Raw genomic sequence first — 16300 nt, forward strand, 5'->3', positions numbered from 1 at the left:
AGTCGTGAGAGATACATAGATAAAAAATATTTCTAGTGTAGTGGTTTGTGGTTCCAGTTCTGATGAGGTTATTCTTGGTGATCATTTCAAGTTCTTTATGCAATCAAGTTTCAACAGTGCCTTCTATGAGGTCATGGACAAAAATCAAGCTTTGGATGGTATCATTTTTCATCATCCATGTCAAGATTTCATTTCTTTGGTCATTTTATGTAGTTATTGAAAAATTGAAAAAAAAAAGAAAAAAAAAAAGAAAGAACAAAAAGAGAGAGCAAAAAAAAAATGCAATAAAAGATCCAACAATGAAAACCTTTGGGCATTGTTGGCCACTTAATATCTGAAAACTAGTTTCTAGTAGATGTTAACTACAAAATAAATCCTTAATGGTGGAAACTATTTTTACAACACCATTAAGTGGTGAGTGATTAAAAATTGGTTTGCCAATAGTCACTTATCATTATCAAAATGTGAAAAAAGGAAAAAAAATGAAAAAATGAAAAATGCAATAATTGGTGTTCCTAGTTTTTCTACTAATTATTCTTTTCAGGACCACTCATTGGCTTAAGTGGTTCTTTTCATTCTTGGCACCTCATGTTGCTCAATCTTGCAGCTCTGCTCCTCTCCAGCGTGATCTTCAAATCTTTGATTACCCACAATTTCAGTTGCAGTGTTTTCAGTGAAGGGTGCTACCTACTGTATGCTCTACAATACTTCAATTTCTGATGTTGGTCCCTCTAGTTTCCATCCTTGTCCAATATTTATGGATCCTTCCAATGGTATGCTCCTTGGTGATTTTAGTTAGATGGAGGTCTTTTTTGATGTTTCAGTTTTGGATGCCTCTCTTTGTTCCTTGTTGTTGATTCCTCCATTTTGGAGGCATTAGTTGCTAAGTTTCTCTATGTTTCGGTATTCATCTCCCTAAACATGCATGTTGGTAAAACAATCCATTTTGTTTTTCCTTATTTTATCCCTTAACTTTATTTATATTTCTTATTATGTTGATCCTTATGCAACACCCCTCCCTCTCTTCTCCTTGTTTCTCGTGGATGATCAACCTTTAAGTTGGGGGGAGGAGTGTCACCCTATTATCTTCCCTCTGTCACCCTTACTAAACCCATCATACAATAGCCTTTGTTTAATCTCTCATCTCTCCTATTTCACCCATTTAAACTCCTCTTGTGAAAATTGAGATAAATTTTTCCTATATGCAACCTTTTGAACCATAATTCTATAAAAAAATGAAAATAAAAGAACAAGAAAAGAGAAAAGAGAAATCACTTATGAAAAGTTGAAAGAAATATCCCTATTGAAAATAATAATAATAATAAAGCTTGCCATGTGAAGCAAAGAAAGGGATTTGCATTTATATACGAGTTATCATGGTTTGAGGTGGAGACTAAACCAAAATCCATAAACCTGAAATGTTTCCAATTTAAAAATAAAGACCTCATGATCATAATGATTGCACGAGGACGTGCAACATGCTAAGTTGGGGGAAATGATGAGAGCCAATTATAACCTATTTAATGCCATATTTTAATCCATTTTATGCACTTTCCCACTTACTTCCCCATTCCATTTCCATTCCCATTTGTTCCATTTTACTATTTTATGTTGCATATGGTTTAACATATATAAGTAGTATTTAATGAGGTTTCTGGATTAAAAAATGGAAAATGCATTATTGATTTGTTTTACTAACTGTTATAATTACAACATGTTGATTTATGAGTGTAGATGTTCCTGTCGCCTATTTGCACTTTGGAGAAAGAACCAATGATCATTTATATTTATCACATTATCTTGGTACTATAGTTACATTTATTAATGCATCATCAAAATCATCTACATAGATGCATTTTTCAGATTGGTTATTATGAAATGATGATTTTACCATTGCTTATTCTTAGTTTATGGATAAGAAATCTATAAAGTATTATTTCCGTGAGATTCAAAGGAGTCAGTTTTATATCTTACAATCATTAAATCCTTTAATACTTAAATAAAAGAGGAGAATTGGTTTTGTATGATGGAAAATATGTAGGTCATTTTATGCCGAAATATGCTGTTGTATACAACCATAAAAAAATTGCCAAGTATTTCAGTTTCATATTTATGGTTTTAATTTGCACAAATCAGTAGTTTGTTGGCCTCCAACCAAAAATAGGTCATGTATTATTGTATGTACTTGGTATGTGCTATCTATATAAGCATTGTATTATGAATATGATGGGGACATAACCCAAGTACAAAATGGACACGACAAGAAAGGAAAAACTTTATTTACTTTTAAAATAAGATAATACATTTAGTATAGAGGAAATAGACTTCAAAACATGCCCTAAGGGCTTACAACAGTAATAATCTAGAGATAATTTCTCCTTTTAGTACCTCCTCTCAAACTCCACTCCGAACTGCCTTTTACAATGCTAGAAATGTTCTTAAATAGACATTGGAGGGTTAAGGATTAGGAATACATTCTAGAAAGTGCTAGTTGGCATCCGCCAACAAAATAGAAGGCTCTAGAAGTTGCATTAGAAGTCGGAACAAAATTAGAAGAATCTAGAAACGGTAACCGAACTTTCAGGAGGCATAACTTTTGAACTGTAGCTCCAATTGATGAACCGTTTACATTTTCGAAAAGCTCTCAAAGTGCTCTATAGCCCTATGGACCAGCTTCGATCATCCTCCATTTTTCATCCCTATTCAAGGTCATTTAATGACCCTAACTTGACTTTGAAGCATTCTTAGGAGGTCTCCAAAAATTGAAAAACTGCAATAACTTTCAAACCGTGGGGCCTTCTGACCTGATTCTTTTTCTGGAATGTTCTAAATTACAATTACATTCATCTGGCCAATTTACACCTTCTAGTTCACCAAAATGATGGCTCAATCACATACTCCTATTTTTTTGGCATTTACACGTATCCCAAGGTGTTCAAATACTCTATCCTAGAACACTGATAGTGGAACTGTGAGAGTTGGAAATTTTATTTGACCCAAATGGGTATCCAGAAATGAAAACACATGAAACAAAAATTAAGTCTAAGTACTTTTTTTTTGGTTGACACAGGATTGCCCTTATACCTCTAGATGCTCCTGCATCAGACACCTAGGGTAGATTGAAAAGTGACCCTGTCACTTTATGAATGGTAGAGGAAATCCCAAATGGGAAACCTCAGCTGTTGAAATCCAAGTTGAGTCCTCTACTGGTCATCCTTTCCACTTGACCAAATACTCTTCATATTGCCTATTTCTGGTACTCCTACCCACACGATGATCTAGAATGTCTTCTATCTCCTCCTTCTTAGAAGCAAGAAATGGACATGGCTCTAACATCAACTCCTCATCTGCACCATCATCATGATACTTTGTTAAGTCTACAATGTTGAAAATAGGAGAAATGTGAATTCCATCTGGCAACTCCACCTCATATGCATTTCCTGAGTCATGTTTCTTCAAAATTTTGTAGGGGCCAAATTTCTTCATTTTTAGCTTGTTGTAAGTACTAGCTGGAAATGTTTCTTTTTGTAAGTGTACCATGACTAGATCCCCTACTTGGAATTTCTTATGTCTTCTCCTTTGATCAGCCCTAGCTTTATACTCTTGATTCATCTTGGTAATGTGTGCCTGAACCTCCTCATCTAGATGCTTGATATGTTTAGCAAATTCTTCAGCTTCAGCACTTGTCCTCTCCCCTTGCTTTATCTTCCTCAATTCTGGTGCAGTCCTTGGGCTATTTCCATATACAATTTGGAATGGTGATTTACCTGTACTCCTATTTACAGAGTTATTGTAAGAAAATTCTACTTGTGGTAGAATCAAATCCCATCCCTTGGGCTTATCCCCAACTAAACATCTCAGCAAATTGCCCAGACTTCTGCTTACCACTTTTGTTTGGCCGTCAGTCTACAGGTGATGTGTGGAACTGAATTTCAAGTCTGTTCTCAACTTTTTCTACAATGTTCTCCAGAAATACCCCACAAATTTAGTGTCTCTATCAGAAACTATACTCCTTGGGAGACCATGTAGTCTTACCACCTCTCTAAAAAACAAGTCTGCAATATGGAAAACATCATGAGTTTTGTGGCATGGAATGAAATGTGTCATTTTGGAGAACCTATCAACCACCACAAATACTGAGTCATTACCCCTTTGTGTCCTCAGCAATCCAAGAACAAAATCCATACTTATGTCCTCCCATGGCTTTAATGGAACAGGCAATGGCTGATATAGTCCAGTATTGTGACTAAATCCCTTGGCAACTTGAGAAATTTGACAACTCTATACAAACTTCTTCACATCCTGTGAAATTTGAGGCCAAATATAATGTTCTTTGAAAATGGAAATGGTCTTATCTCAACCAAAATGTCTTGCCATCCCTCCACTGTGTTTCTCCTTAGTCAGATTTTCCCTTATAGAACTCCTTGGAATGCATAATTGACTACTCTTGAATAACATACCATCTTGAATCAAATAGTCTAGCCACTTGGTTCTATCTACAACAATAGGCTCTTTACAAGCTTTCCACGCTTTAGCAAAATCAGGATCCTCAAGGTATAGATTCTTGAGTTCATCAAACCCAACTACTTCAACCTACATTACTATAAGCAACAACTGTCTCCTACTTAGTGCATCTGCAACCCTGTTAGATTTTTCACTTCTATGCTTCAACACAAATGTATAGCTCTGCAAGAACTCTACCCACTTCATATGCCTCTGATTCAATTTACCTTGGCTATTTAGGTAATGTAATGCCTGATGATCAGTACACAAAACAAATTCCTTTGGCAATAAATAATGCCTCCATTTCTTTAAGGCTTGAACTATTGCATAGAACTCTTGATCATAAACATAATACTACTTTTTTGCATAATTCAATTTTTCATTGAAATATGCAATATGCTTACCTTCTTGACTCAATATAGCTCCAATAGCACTGCCACTAGCATCACAATCCACCTGGAACACCTTTCTAAAATTTGGAAGTGCTAACATCGGTTGTTCTATCACCTTCTTCTTTAGCAATTCAAAACTTCTCATAGCTGTCGCAGTCCATTTGAACTCTTTTCTATCCCCTCCTATTTTGTCAGTTAGGGGTGCACATATACCACTGAAATTCTTAATAACTTCCTATAAAAACTAATCAGACCATGAAATGATCTCACCTCAGTAGTAGACCTTGGAGTAGGCTATTCCAAGATGGCTTTTACCTTCTCTGGATCCATTTTAAGACCTTCAAGTGATATAACAAACCCCAAGTAGACTAACTCCCTTTTTGCAAAGATACACTTCTTCAGATTAATTAATAGTTTCTCTTCCCTTAACCTTTCGAAGACACTATGAATATGCAATAAATGTTCTTCCAAAGTTTTGCTGAAAATTAAAATATCATCCAAATAGACAATAACAAATTTTCCCAAGAACTTCTTAAGTACCTCATTCATAAGCCACATGAAGGTTCTTAGGGCATTCGTCAATCCAAAAGGCATGACTAACCACTCATAAAGACCCTCCTTGGTCTTGAAGGTTGTTTTCCACTCATCTCCTTCTCGAATCCATATCTAGTGATAACCACTCTTGAGATCTATCTTTTTGAAGTACTGAGCTCCACTCAAGTAGTCCATAAGATCATCCATTCTTGGCAAAGGAAACTGATACTTGATGGTTATCCTATTTATAGCTTGACAGTCTATACACATCCTCCACTGTCCATCCTTCTTTGGTGCTAGTACTGCAGGTACTGCACATGGACTCAGGCTCTCCCGAATCAAGCCCTTCCTTAATAGATCCTGAACCTGTCTATTTAGCTCCTCAATTTCAGTAGGAGTCATCCTGTGAGAAACCTTGTTAGGCAAACTAGCTCTTGGAATTAAATCTATCTGATGACTGATTTGCCTTACTGGTGGCAATCCTTCTGGAACATTATCAGAGATGATTTCTTCAAACTCACCTAGTAAATCTGAAACTTCAAGTGGTATTTGACTACTACCTTCTTTATCTTTCCTAGGAATCAAAGCATAGCACATACACTAATGTTTCATACCATCTAAGAACTTCCTTCCATCAACAAGACAAATCCTAGCACTGCTACATACCTTTTTGCCTTCCTTTTTCATGGGCTTCAGTTTGTGGTGAACTCCATCCTTTGTTAAAGAGTATGTGTTTGTATGACCATCATGTATTGCATGCCTATCAAACTGCCATGGTCTTCCCAATAATAGATGGCAAACATCCATTGGAATAACATCATAGAGAACTTCATCATGGTAACTCCCAATTTTGAATTTCACTAAACATTGTTCACTTACTAGGACCTTATGATCATCTTTCACCCAAGCAATCCGATAGGGCTGGGGGTGTTTCTCCCTCTTGAGCTTCAACTTAGAGACCATCTCTTCTAACACCAAGTTGTCAGTGCTACCACCATCAATGATCACATTGCGACATTTATCCTCACACTTGCACTTGGTACGGAATAAACTCATCCTTTTTCCTGGTTCAATCTTGCCACTTAGTAGTACCCTTTCATTTACTAAAGTCTCTCCTCTTTCTGCATCCTCTGAATGTGATGATTGTGCATCTTCATCCACATGCGCAACCCTAGCTTGACCCTCAGCTCTCCTATCTATCCTTCCTTGTTGTTGAGGGCATTCAAAGGCACGATGACCTTCTTCATTGCAATGGAAATAGGTACCACAAAAGCCTTCTCTTCCTTGTCCATGTCCTCTACCTCTTCCTCTTTGATTTCCAAAGTCTTGATCACGAGAGTGGTTGAAACCCTCATTCCTCTGGTTCCTGCTAGTACCCACATCTTCATTTTTCTTTTGGGTTTCATTTTAGCCTCCAGATGACCTACCACTACCCCTTCCTCCTTGACCATGCCCTTTTTGTCTCCCTTCAAACCTCTTATTCAGCTTCTCTTCAACGTTGGTCATTCTTACCAGACTTAATTCCTCTTAGATGCTAGGTCACAACCCACTGATATAACGAGAAATCTTCTCCTTATTTGCTTCTGCATGACCCGCTCTAATTAAAAGTCAATAAAACTCCTCTGTATATTCCTAGACTAATTTTCCTGCTTGCTTTAACCCATGCATCTTCTTAAACAAATCAATCTCATAATCAACAGGAATGAACTGCTTCTTCAATTTGTCCACCATACGATCCCACCTTGTGATCTTCTCCTTTCCTCTTTTATTTCATTCCAATTAAACCTCTTGCCACTAGATTTTGGCATGTCCTTTCAGTTTGGCCTTTGCAAACTTAACCCTATCTGGGTCCTTGATATCCTCATACTCAAAGTACTCTTCTAGTTCATTGATCCAATTGATCAACTCATCTAGTTTCAGATTTCCTGAAAATACACCCACATCAATTGTAGGTCTTTTCCCAAACTTAGTAATGGCCCTAAAAAGCCTTTCCTCTACCTGATTGAGAACTTCCCTATCAAATTCTCCTTTTGATCCAATTTCTTCTTCTTCATTGTCATCCTCACTTTCGTCACCTGTGGCAACATTTGTTCCTCTACGGAGCTCCTCTTGCAATGCTTGTACCTACCTTTGGAGGGCTCTAACCTCCTCAAGATTAATAGCTCTGGCCCTTCCACCACACTCTCTTCATGGAGGCATCTTCTTAACTCAAACCTAAAACCACATAGTCCTGATGCAAACTACCTCACAGTCAGTGCTCTGTCTACACACTCAAGAAAACTAGCTCTGATACCACTTGATGGGGACACAACCCAAGTACAGAATGGACACAACAAGAAAGGAAAACTTTATTAACTTTTTAAATAAGCTAATACATTCAATATAGAGGAAATAGACTTCAAAACATGCCCTAAGGGCTTACAACAATAATAATTTGGAGATAATTTCTCCTTTTAGTACCTCCTCTCAAACTCCACTCCGAACTGCCTTTTACAATGCAAAAAATGTTCTTAAATAGACCCCGTAGGGTTAAGGATTAGGAATACATTCTAGAAAGTGCTAGTTGGCATCCATAGACCAAATAGAAGGCTCTAGAAGTCACATTAGAAGTTGGAACAAAATTAGAAGAATCTAGAAATGGTAACTGAAATTTTTGGAGGCATAACTTTTGAACTGTAGCTCTGATTGACGAATTGTTTACATTTTCGAAAAGCTCTTGAAGCACTCTATAGCCCTAAAGACAATATTTTCTTGTCCCCCATTTTTTGGCCCTATTTGAGGTCATTTAATGCCCCTAACTTGACTTTGAAGCATTCTTAGGAGGTTTTCAAAAATCAAAAAATTGCAATAACTTTCAAACTGTGTGGCCTTTTGACCTGATTCTTTTTTTGGAATGCTCTAAATTACAATTACATTCATCTGGCCAATTTACACCTTCTAGTTCACCAAAATGATGTCTCAATCACATACTCCTATTTTTTTTGGCATTTATATGTATCCCAAGGTGTTCAAATACTCTATCCTAGAACGCTAATAGTGGAACTGTGAGAGTTGGAAATTTTATTTGACCCAAATGGGTATCCAAAAATGAAAACACATGAAACAGAAACTAAGTCTAAGTAATTTTTTTTTGGTTGACATAGGATTGCCCTTATACCTCTAGATGCTTCTGCATCAGAATATGTAAAGACAATCCGGTACTATTCTTCTAAGAAATAAAAGATTGTTTATTGTGCTAATCAACCTTGTGCTCAATGTTTTCTATCTCACCGCTTAACAAACTAAGGAGGGGGCCCACTTCTTATGACATTTGGTGTGTTTAATATTTTTTATTTCAAGTGTGGTGTGTTTGAAGTTTCAATAGTAAAGTGTTTTGTTCAAATTAACAGTTAGACTTGCATATTAGTATTTCTGAACAATAGAATTATTAATGTTTTATCTTATTCATTCAGCAAAGCAAGTTCCCACTATATTTCTAATTTGAGATTATTCAATACATTATTAATAGTTCCTATCATATTTAAACTATTAAATTAGATTTGCATTTCGAATATTAGTATGTTAGATCAATTATTCAACGTGACATTCTTGTATTGCTTAATGATTAGTGTCCTTTGAAATTTTGAGTTTGATTTTTGGAGTTATTTTAGTTCATATCATTATTTCTGTTTGAAATGACATTTTCATTTTTAATTTCTTATTATTTTAGTAGGTTTGAATTGAGTTCCTATCACAGGAAGTGATAGTTCTTGTCGCAGTTTTATTTCAGTTTTCCATAGGTTCATTTTTGTGTGTTTTAGCTACATCCACAATTGCTCAAATCATAATTATCATCCCTTGATAACATATTGCTCAGACACCTATCACAAGCTTATGGTCTCAAATTGACACAAATAGACCAGAAAACTTCATCATAAATTGTTAATTAATTCTTAATTATGTGCCCCAGTGTTGGCCTATCAACAATGTCGAGTGTTAAAAATGATTGTCAAGTATCAGGACCTCACCAAGTTTGTCTTCAAAAATTGAGTAGTAGTAGTTGGGCTAACTTTATGTATTTTGGTGAAACTTGTATTATAGCCGAATTTGATGAATTGTGATTTTAGATTGGTATATATGTAATGTATTGTATCAAATCCAAATGTAAGACTATATATATATATATATATATATATATATATATATATATATATATATATATATATATATATATATATATATATATATATATATATATATATATATATATATATATATATATATATATATATAAAAGAAAGAATAAGAGTAGAAGTGTGAAGTAAGATGGCTACAAGTAGCATAAGGAGAAACAAAGATTTATCTATCATAGCAAGGTGATCATTACACTCTAAAGGAATCTCAAACAGAAAATCAAAGTTGCAGATCAAAGATTAGCTATTGGTTTATCCTAATAGGTGGAACTATTAAATCCTTTCACAAGGTAGACTTAACTTTCTTTTAAAAATCTCTTTATCAAGTGCACCCTTCATTGTATGTTTTGTAAATCATTTCACAAGGTGGACATAGTAGTCCTTGTTGCTCCTAACTATTGAGCTTAGATTGGTTTTGACAAGTGTCTACACACTTTAGTGATTTATTTAGTTCATGTTGAATAAGTAGTACATGCCGAGCACAACATATATATAATAGAGCATGTTGAGTTTATAGTGAGTACAAGGCCACTCATGTGCCAAGTCACTCAAGTGTTGAGCAGATAGTATATGTCAAGTAATTTAGGAGGTGAGTAAATAGTGCATGCCGAGTGATACAAATGTTGAGTAAGAGTATAGAGAACAGTATATGCCAAGCATCAGATATTTTAGATGCTGAATAAGATAGTTTAGTTATAGTTATTTGTAATGGAAAAAACAACTATGTAAACCAATTTTAAGCTAACTTAAAGATTGAATTATGATATTTGGAGGTAAGGTGGAATCCTAATTTGGATTCCCAATGCATTACATGTAGAAAATTAGAAAAAGAGAAGGTTTAAGAGGCAAAATGGATGAATCACAACCATTGATTCATACTTAACCCTAAGTCACCTAAGTCTTCTTAAGGAGGACAAACCCTAAACTATCTATGATGTGAAGAAGGTGTATGAAGTAGCAAAAAAAGGGGGGGAATTTTGCATGTGCAAATAGAGCACTCATGGTGGCTAAGGAGTTGTGATATGAGACTACATTGCATAATCAATTAGAGGAGAATAGAGGCAAGGAAAGTCTATAGAAAAGAGACATATAATAAAGAAGGATCAAGAATAAATCATCTTAGAGGTGATCTATCATCAATAAATCAAGTGCTAATTGTAGGATCATTGTTGAGTCATTCTAGCAGGTGAATTAGGTAAATCTCTTAATAGAGTAGTCCTAACAGGTTGTATTGAAATCCTTTAATAGGTTACTTACTTAATTGTGAGATGAAGTCCTTTAACAAGGCACACCACTTTTAATAGGGTGTTGAAATCCTTTGACAAGGTGAGACCTAACAATATTTGTAAGCCTTTAATAGGGTGGACCTTTCACAGGGCAGATCATGTCTTATGATCAAACATTGTAACCTTCATTGGATACACTTTATTATGAAAGGCAGATCATGTCTTATGATCAAACATTGTAACCTTCATTGGATACACTTTATTACTATAATAGTGAATATTTGTGGGTGTCATCCGCACCTTAGTTTTATCTTCTCATTGGAGGGTTTTTGGATAATCATATTTGGTGTCATACATGTGTGAATGTTTACTTGCTATCATATTTTAGATGTACATGCTTAATATGGTATTTCAGTTTACTTAGAGAATGTATGAGATGAATGTGTGGTGAAAGTTTTCATGGGTAGAAGTTTAAACTACTGATCCACCCTGCCCTCAAAAGTTTATCTCTCCTATTGTAATTCTAACAATTGGTATTAGATCCATGGTTCTTTGAACAAGAAGTTTTTTAGCTTTGACAAAAGATCTTGAAAATGGAAGTCTACAAGTTGGGAAAGATCATTGAGAATCAAAGAATTGATATACAACTCATTTCGCATCAACTAGATGAAGCAAGAGAAGAACTAAATAAATATTTAAAGAGAAGGAAGGAAATTGATATTGAGGAGAATGAAACACAATATAGAGAGATAGACACTACTAAGCTATTTAGTAATGGAGACTCTAATGAATTTGATGTAGCTATTGTAAATATAATGGAAAAGAATAGAGCCCAAGCTGAGGAAATCAAAAATCTCAAGTTAGAACAAGAATCACAAGCCATACTACTATGTGAAGTGACTGAATAGAAAAAGAAAGCTATGGAAGACAAAGCCATGATTGAATATGAGAAAAGAATTTTGTGCAATAGACTGGAGGAGAAATCATTAGAGATAACCAAAATTTCCAACATACAATTGGATACTCTAAGTCAAATGATGAATGCCAACTATGAATTTAATGTCAAGGACATTGAAATAACAACATTAAAACTATAGAATGAGAAATTGAAGAGTGACCTAAAAAAGGAAAAGGAATTTTATAAAAATTTCAACAGATCAAATGAAGCCATCAAATACTTTGAGCAATTGTTGAGATCCCCTGGATCCAATAATGATACATCTAGATTGGGATACACAAGTACTGAAGAAGGAGAATCGTCCAAAAGTGCTGAAGAAAGAACAACAAAGGTAAGAAATCTAAACCTACTTGTCATAATTATGGTAAGAAAGGACATACTACTAATATGTGTAGGAGAAATACTATAAATTAGAATGTCAAGCATAAGAGCATGGTTCACTGCCAGAAGTGAAACAAATAAGGACATTAAGCAAATGAATGCAAAACCAAGACCATGCACACATAAAGATTTGAAAAATATTGTTATAATAGTCAAAAGTATGGACATAGAGCTTTTGAGTGTAGATCCAAACCCATGTGGTCATCAAACAATAAAACTAACATAAGGAACAATGGTAACTCTTACAACTGGGATTATAATACAAGATATAACTATCATTATTGTCTAGAATATGGACATGTTCTTGAAGATTGTATTAGGACACACTTCAAAGTTGAGTACAAAAGATGGTTGAGTCAAACCACATGTTTTAGCTATTTAAAGATTGGTCACATCAGTTGCTACTGTCTAACAAGGTCAAAGGCACTTAGTTGTGAATTTGATAAAGGCAAAGGCAAGGCAGATGTTGAAAATGTTAAAGATTAGGTGAACAAGATATGGAAGAAAAAGGATGGTTGTAGCACATCAAATGGAGAAGGGATCACTTTACCCAATGGGTTAGGTGATCACACCTCATCAAACTAAGTAATCAAGAGGTATGTGGGACTGATATTTAAAGGTTATATCATACATTAGTTTCAAAAGGACTTAGTACTAAAAAGACTATAAAATCATGAATAAAGATGCAAGATATTATTAGGAATCCAAAAAAATCCCCAAGTTTTTCATGTTATTGCTGAGCATGAAATGTTTCCTATAACTGCCGAGTGGAATGTAGGAAGATGTTGATCTAACAGACTAGCTAGTTAATGCTAAGCTCATAATGTTGCTAAATAAATGGAATGATAATAGATGTCAAGTGAGCTTGAAATTTGTGTACACCGAGTTTATAGCTATGTAAGAACTCAACATTGATTGCAGGTTCAAAAGGGTATTTGATTGATTTCAACTCATTTTCATCATATCAAAATTGATAAAGAGAAAGGGGAGTAGAAGACAATTAGGAAACTCATCCAAAGTGATTGCAAAAGATTTTAGCAGTGATTCTATATCATTTCATTAGAACTTGCAAGGTATTTGTCAAGTGCCAAGTTATGTTGTTTATATTTTTGTGAGCCCTAGTTTCACACAATGGCATCTAGTTCAAAGAATGTAGAGGGAAAATAAGTTTGGAATGTTCAAGTGGTTAGTAATGAGGTCAAGCAACCAATATTCAAAGACATACTTGATATTGCTCACAAAAAAGACCCCTCTAGTGTGCTATCTATGATACCACTAAATGTTTTAATGGTGTAAGATGTTAGGAAGTGTTACACCTATAAAATTGGGAGTATTGGTGATATGGAGATCAGGCAAGCATATGACAAACTTTGTGAGAACAATGTATTAAGGGAAGAATAAAATTTTTTAGAGAAGAAAGTGTTAACATGAGCCCTAGATTTCTTAAATGTGTTCATAACTGAATGGATTAGGATAGTATTGAGCATAATTCATGAAAATTCACTATGGCTAGATAATGGACCCATCAAGATAACCAAAAGGATAATCCATAGGGTAATAGGGTATCCAACCCTAGATTGGCCTAAGACTTTGAGAAGTAACTCAAAGGAGGTTATTGAGAAAAATATTGGAGCTGTATCGAATAAAAAAGGAATGATAATTGATACCATTATTGATCCTTAGATAGACTTTATAGTAAGGGTTATTTCACACAAATTTTACCAATCCAGTAGATTGAACAGTGGTCCCTGTATTGTAGTAGATGTTGGATATAAAATTGTCAAGAAAGATCACACATATGATCTTGCAAAATTACAACTACAACAACTAATTGAGAATTTAGGAGCAATAAGGAAGACAAAAAGTGCATAATGTAAATTTGGTTCTATTCTAATATGCATTTTCTTTTATGTTAAAAATACTTTTCCTACATTTGGCACAATTGTATGGAAAACCAACAAGTTAGTGGCAGTATAGATTAGTGAGTTCATTGAACAATTTGGTGAGAACTTTGATTTAGTTATGACTAGATATTTTGAGGATTTTAAGAAATCAATGAAGAAAAGGTTGAGAATACCGGTATCCTTAGTGGAGAAACATTATGATGATGTTCTCTTTCTAGTGGATGTTGATTACACTTTTGTTCAAGTAGCAACTCCAAGGGTAAGATGGTTGAGGCCCTTAGGATACAAAATAAATGTAGATGAGGCCTCAATAGAAATTACAACTTTATTGGTAGAAGAGGTAGACAAAAATGCTACTGCATTTGGAAACTATGAAATGGATAAATCCAAAATCATAATGGAACTAAATATTGGCTTTTTTATTAAGAAGAAGGATAAGTTGGTAAAGAAGTTGAAAGAAAAATTTGGTGAAGGTCCTGAGCAGGAAGAAGAAGAAGAATAAGAGGATGAAGAGGAAGATGACACATAGGCATAAGCACCACTAGCTTTAACACAAGGAATGGGTGAAGATTAGCTAGTGGAGGAGATAGAAGTTGCTAAAGGTGTTGAGGGAGAAGAAGCTAAGGAAGCACATACACCCACTGATCAAAAGAAGAGGGAGGCCAAGGAAAAACCTATGACAAGGGCTAAGAAGACTGTCAAACCAAGCCAAGCCAAGCCTACAAAACCTACTACAAGGGGTAGTGCATGTGTAACTATACTAAAGGAAAACAAAAAGACAAAACTACAGAACATGGAGGTGAAGTGCAAAAAAGATTAAGGAGAAAATACATTGCACATGTTGAATCTGATGATAAGAAAATAGAATCAAATGTTAATAGCCAATTCAAAGTGGTGAGTCACAATCCTCTATCTGACCTAGAAAATCTATGTGAAAATATTAAGAATAGTGCAAATTTATCAAGATTTTCACATGTTGATTGTTTTTAGTGTAAATAATTATTATTATTACACTTTACTTAAGTTTACTTAAGTTGAATGCAATATTTTATTATTTATCATATAGAGACCTAGAAGTATGCATAGTTAGATGAGTTGTCTTGTTGACAACACATGAGTTTGCATAATCATCTAAGTTTTCATATAAACAACATAGTTGTTCGCACTCTAATTAAGCACATGGTGTCTACAACATCTCTTTATGAGATACAACTTGGTATTCTTATCCTCTCATCATTGCACTAACTTCTATCCTTAATGGAGGATAATCCACTCTTGATGGAAATGTGCTTAGTTGTGAGGCTTATCACTTTGCTAACTCCTAGTCATTCTAGATGCCTTTATATATAGGCACTTCTAGTGTGTATGTACACATATGATATTCTCATTATTGTTATTCTAATCAGCCATTATTGGTCCATATTGTGGTAGTGTTTGAGCTTCTTGATTTTGGTGTTATTTTTTCCTAAGGAAAATTTTTACATGGTATCAAAGCTAAGGGAGCTTCTCTTCACATAGCAATTGGAGACCATTTTTGCTTCATCTCTTGGAGGACCATGATTTAGATCTAGAGTATCTATAGTTATTGGGAGTGTCTAGAGACAAAGCGAACCTCACCATTACATCCAAAGGATCGATTTGGTGAATTTTGACCATAAATTTGCCTACCATAGGCTATAGTCAAATTAGAGGAATTTTTTTTTGCAAACCAGAATCGAAGGCGTAATTTGTGAAATTGATATGATATCTTTAGATCTGTACAATTAATTTTTTAGATCTAAATATTTTTGCATCTCTACATTTTTTCTTTTCAGATTTGCATTTTATTTTTGAAATTTAAAAAAAAAAATTTCTTTAAGGTTAGTAGGAGAGATTTTTTTTTTTTTTTGCAGGACAAGATTGGAGCTTGCTGGTGCAAATTATATATTGGCATCATATTTAGAAAGTCAAAAAACCCAAAAATTGACTTTTGTTTCATCACAATCAGACATCTAAGGTGAAATCTAGAGTCAATTGAATTTTGGAGGTGTGACAACGATGATTCAGGAAAAATAATTGCAGAGGTAATTTTCAAACAATGATATCTCCCTCATACAGACTTCTTTTTCTAAGCAATTTTTTAATTTTGGGGTAGAATTTTGTGATTTACACATTGGTGTAGGATGTTTGAGATCTTTGTTCTTGAATTTGTCTACAAATCACAAATCCCAAATTTTGCAACTTCAAAGAC

The sequence above is a fragment of the Cupressus sempervirens genome, chromosome 3 (assembly GCF_028749045.1).
Source record: "Cupressus sempervirens isolate cs-2001-9-10 chromosome 3, ASM2874904v1, whole genome shotgun sequence".
Taxonomy (NCBI): Eukaryota; Viridiplantae; Streptophyta; class Pinopsida; order Cupressales; family Cupressaceae; genus Cupressus; species Cupressus sempervirens.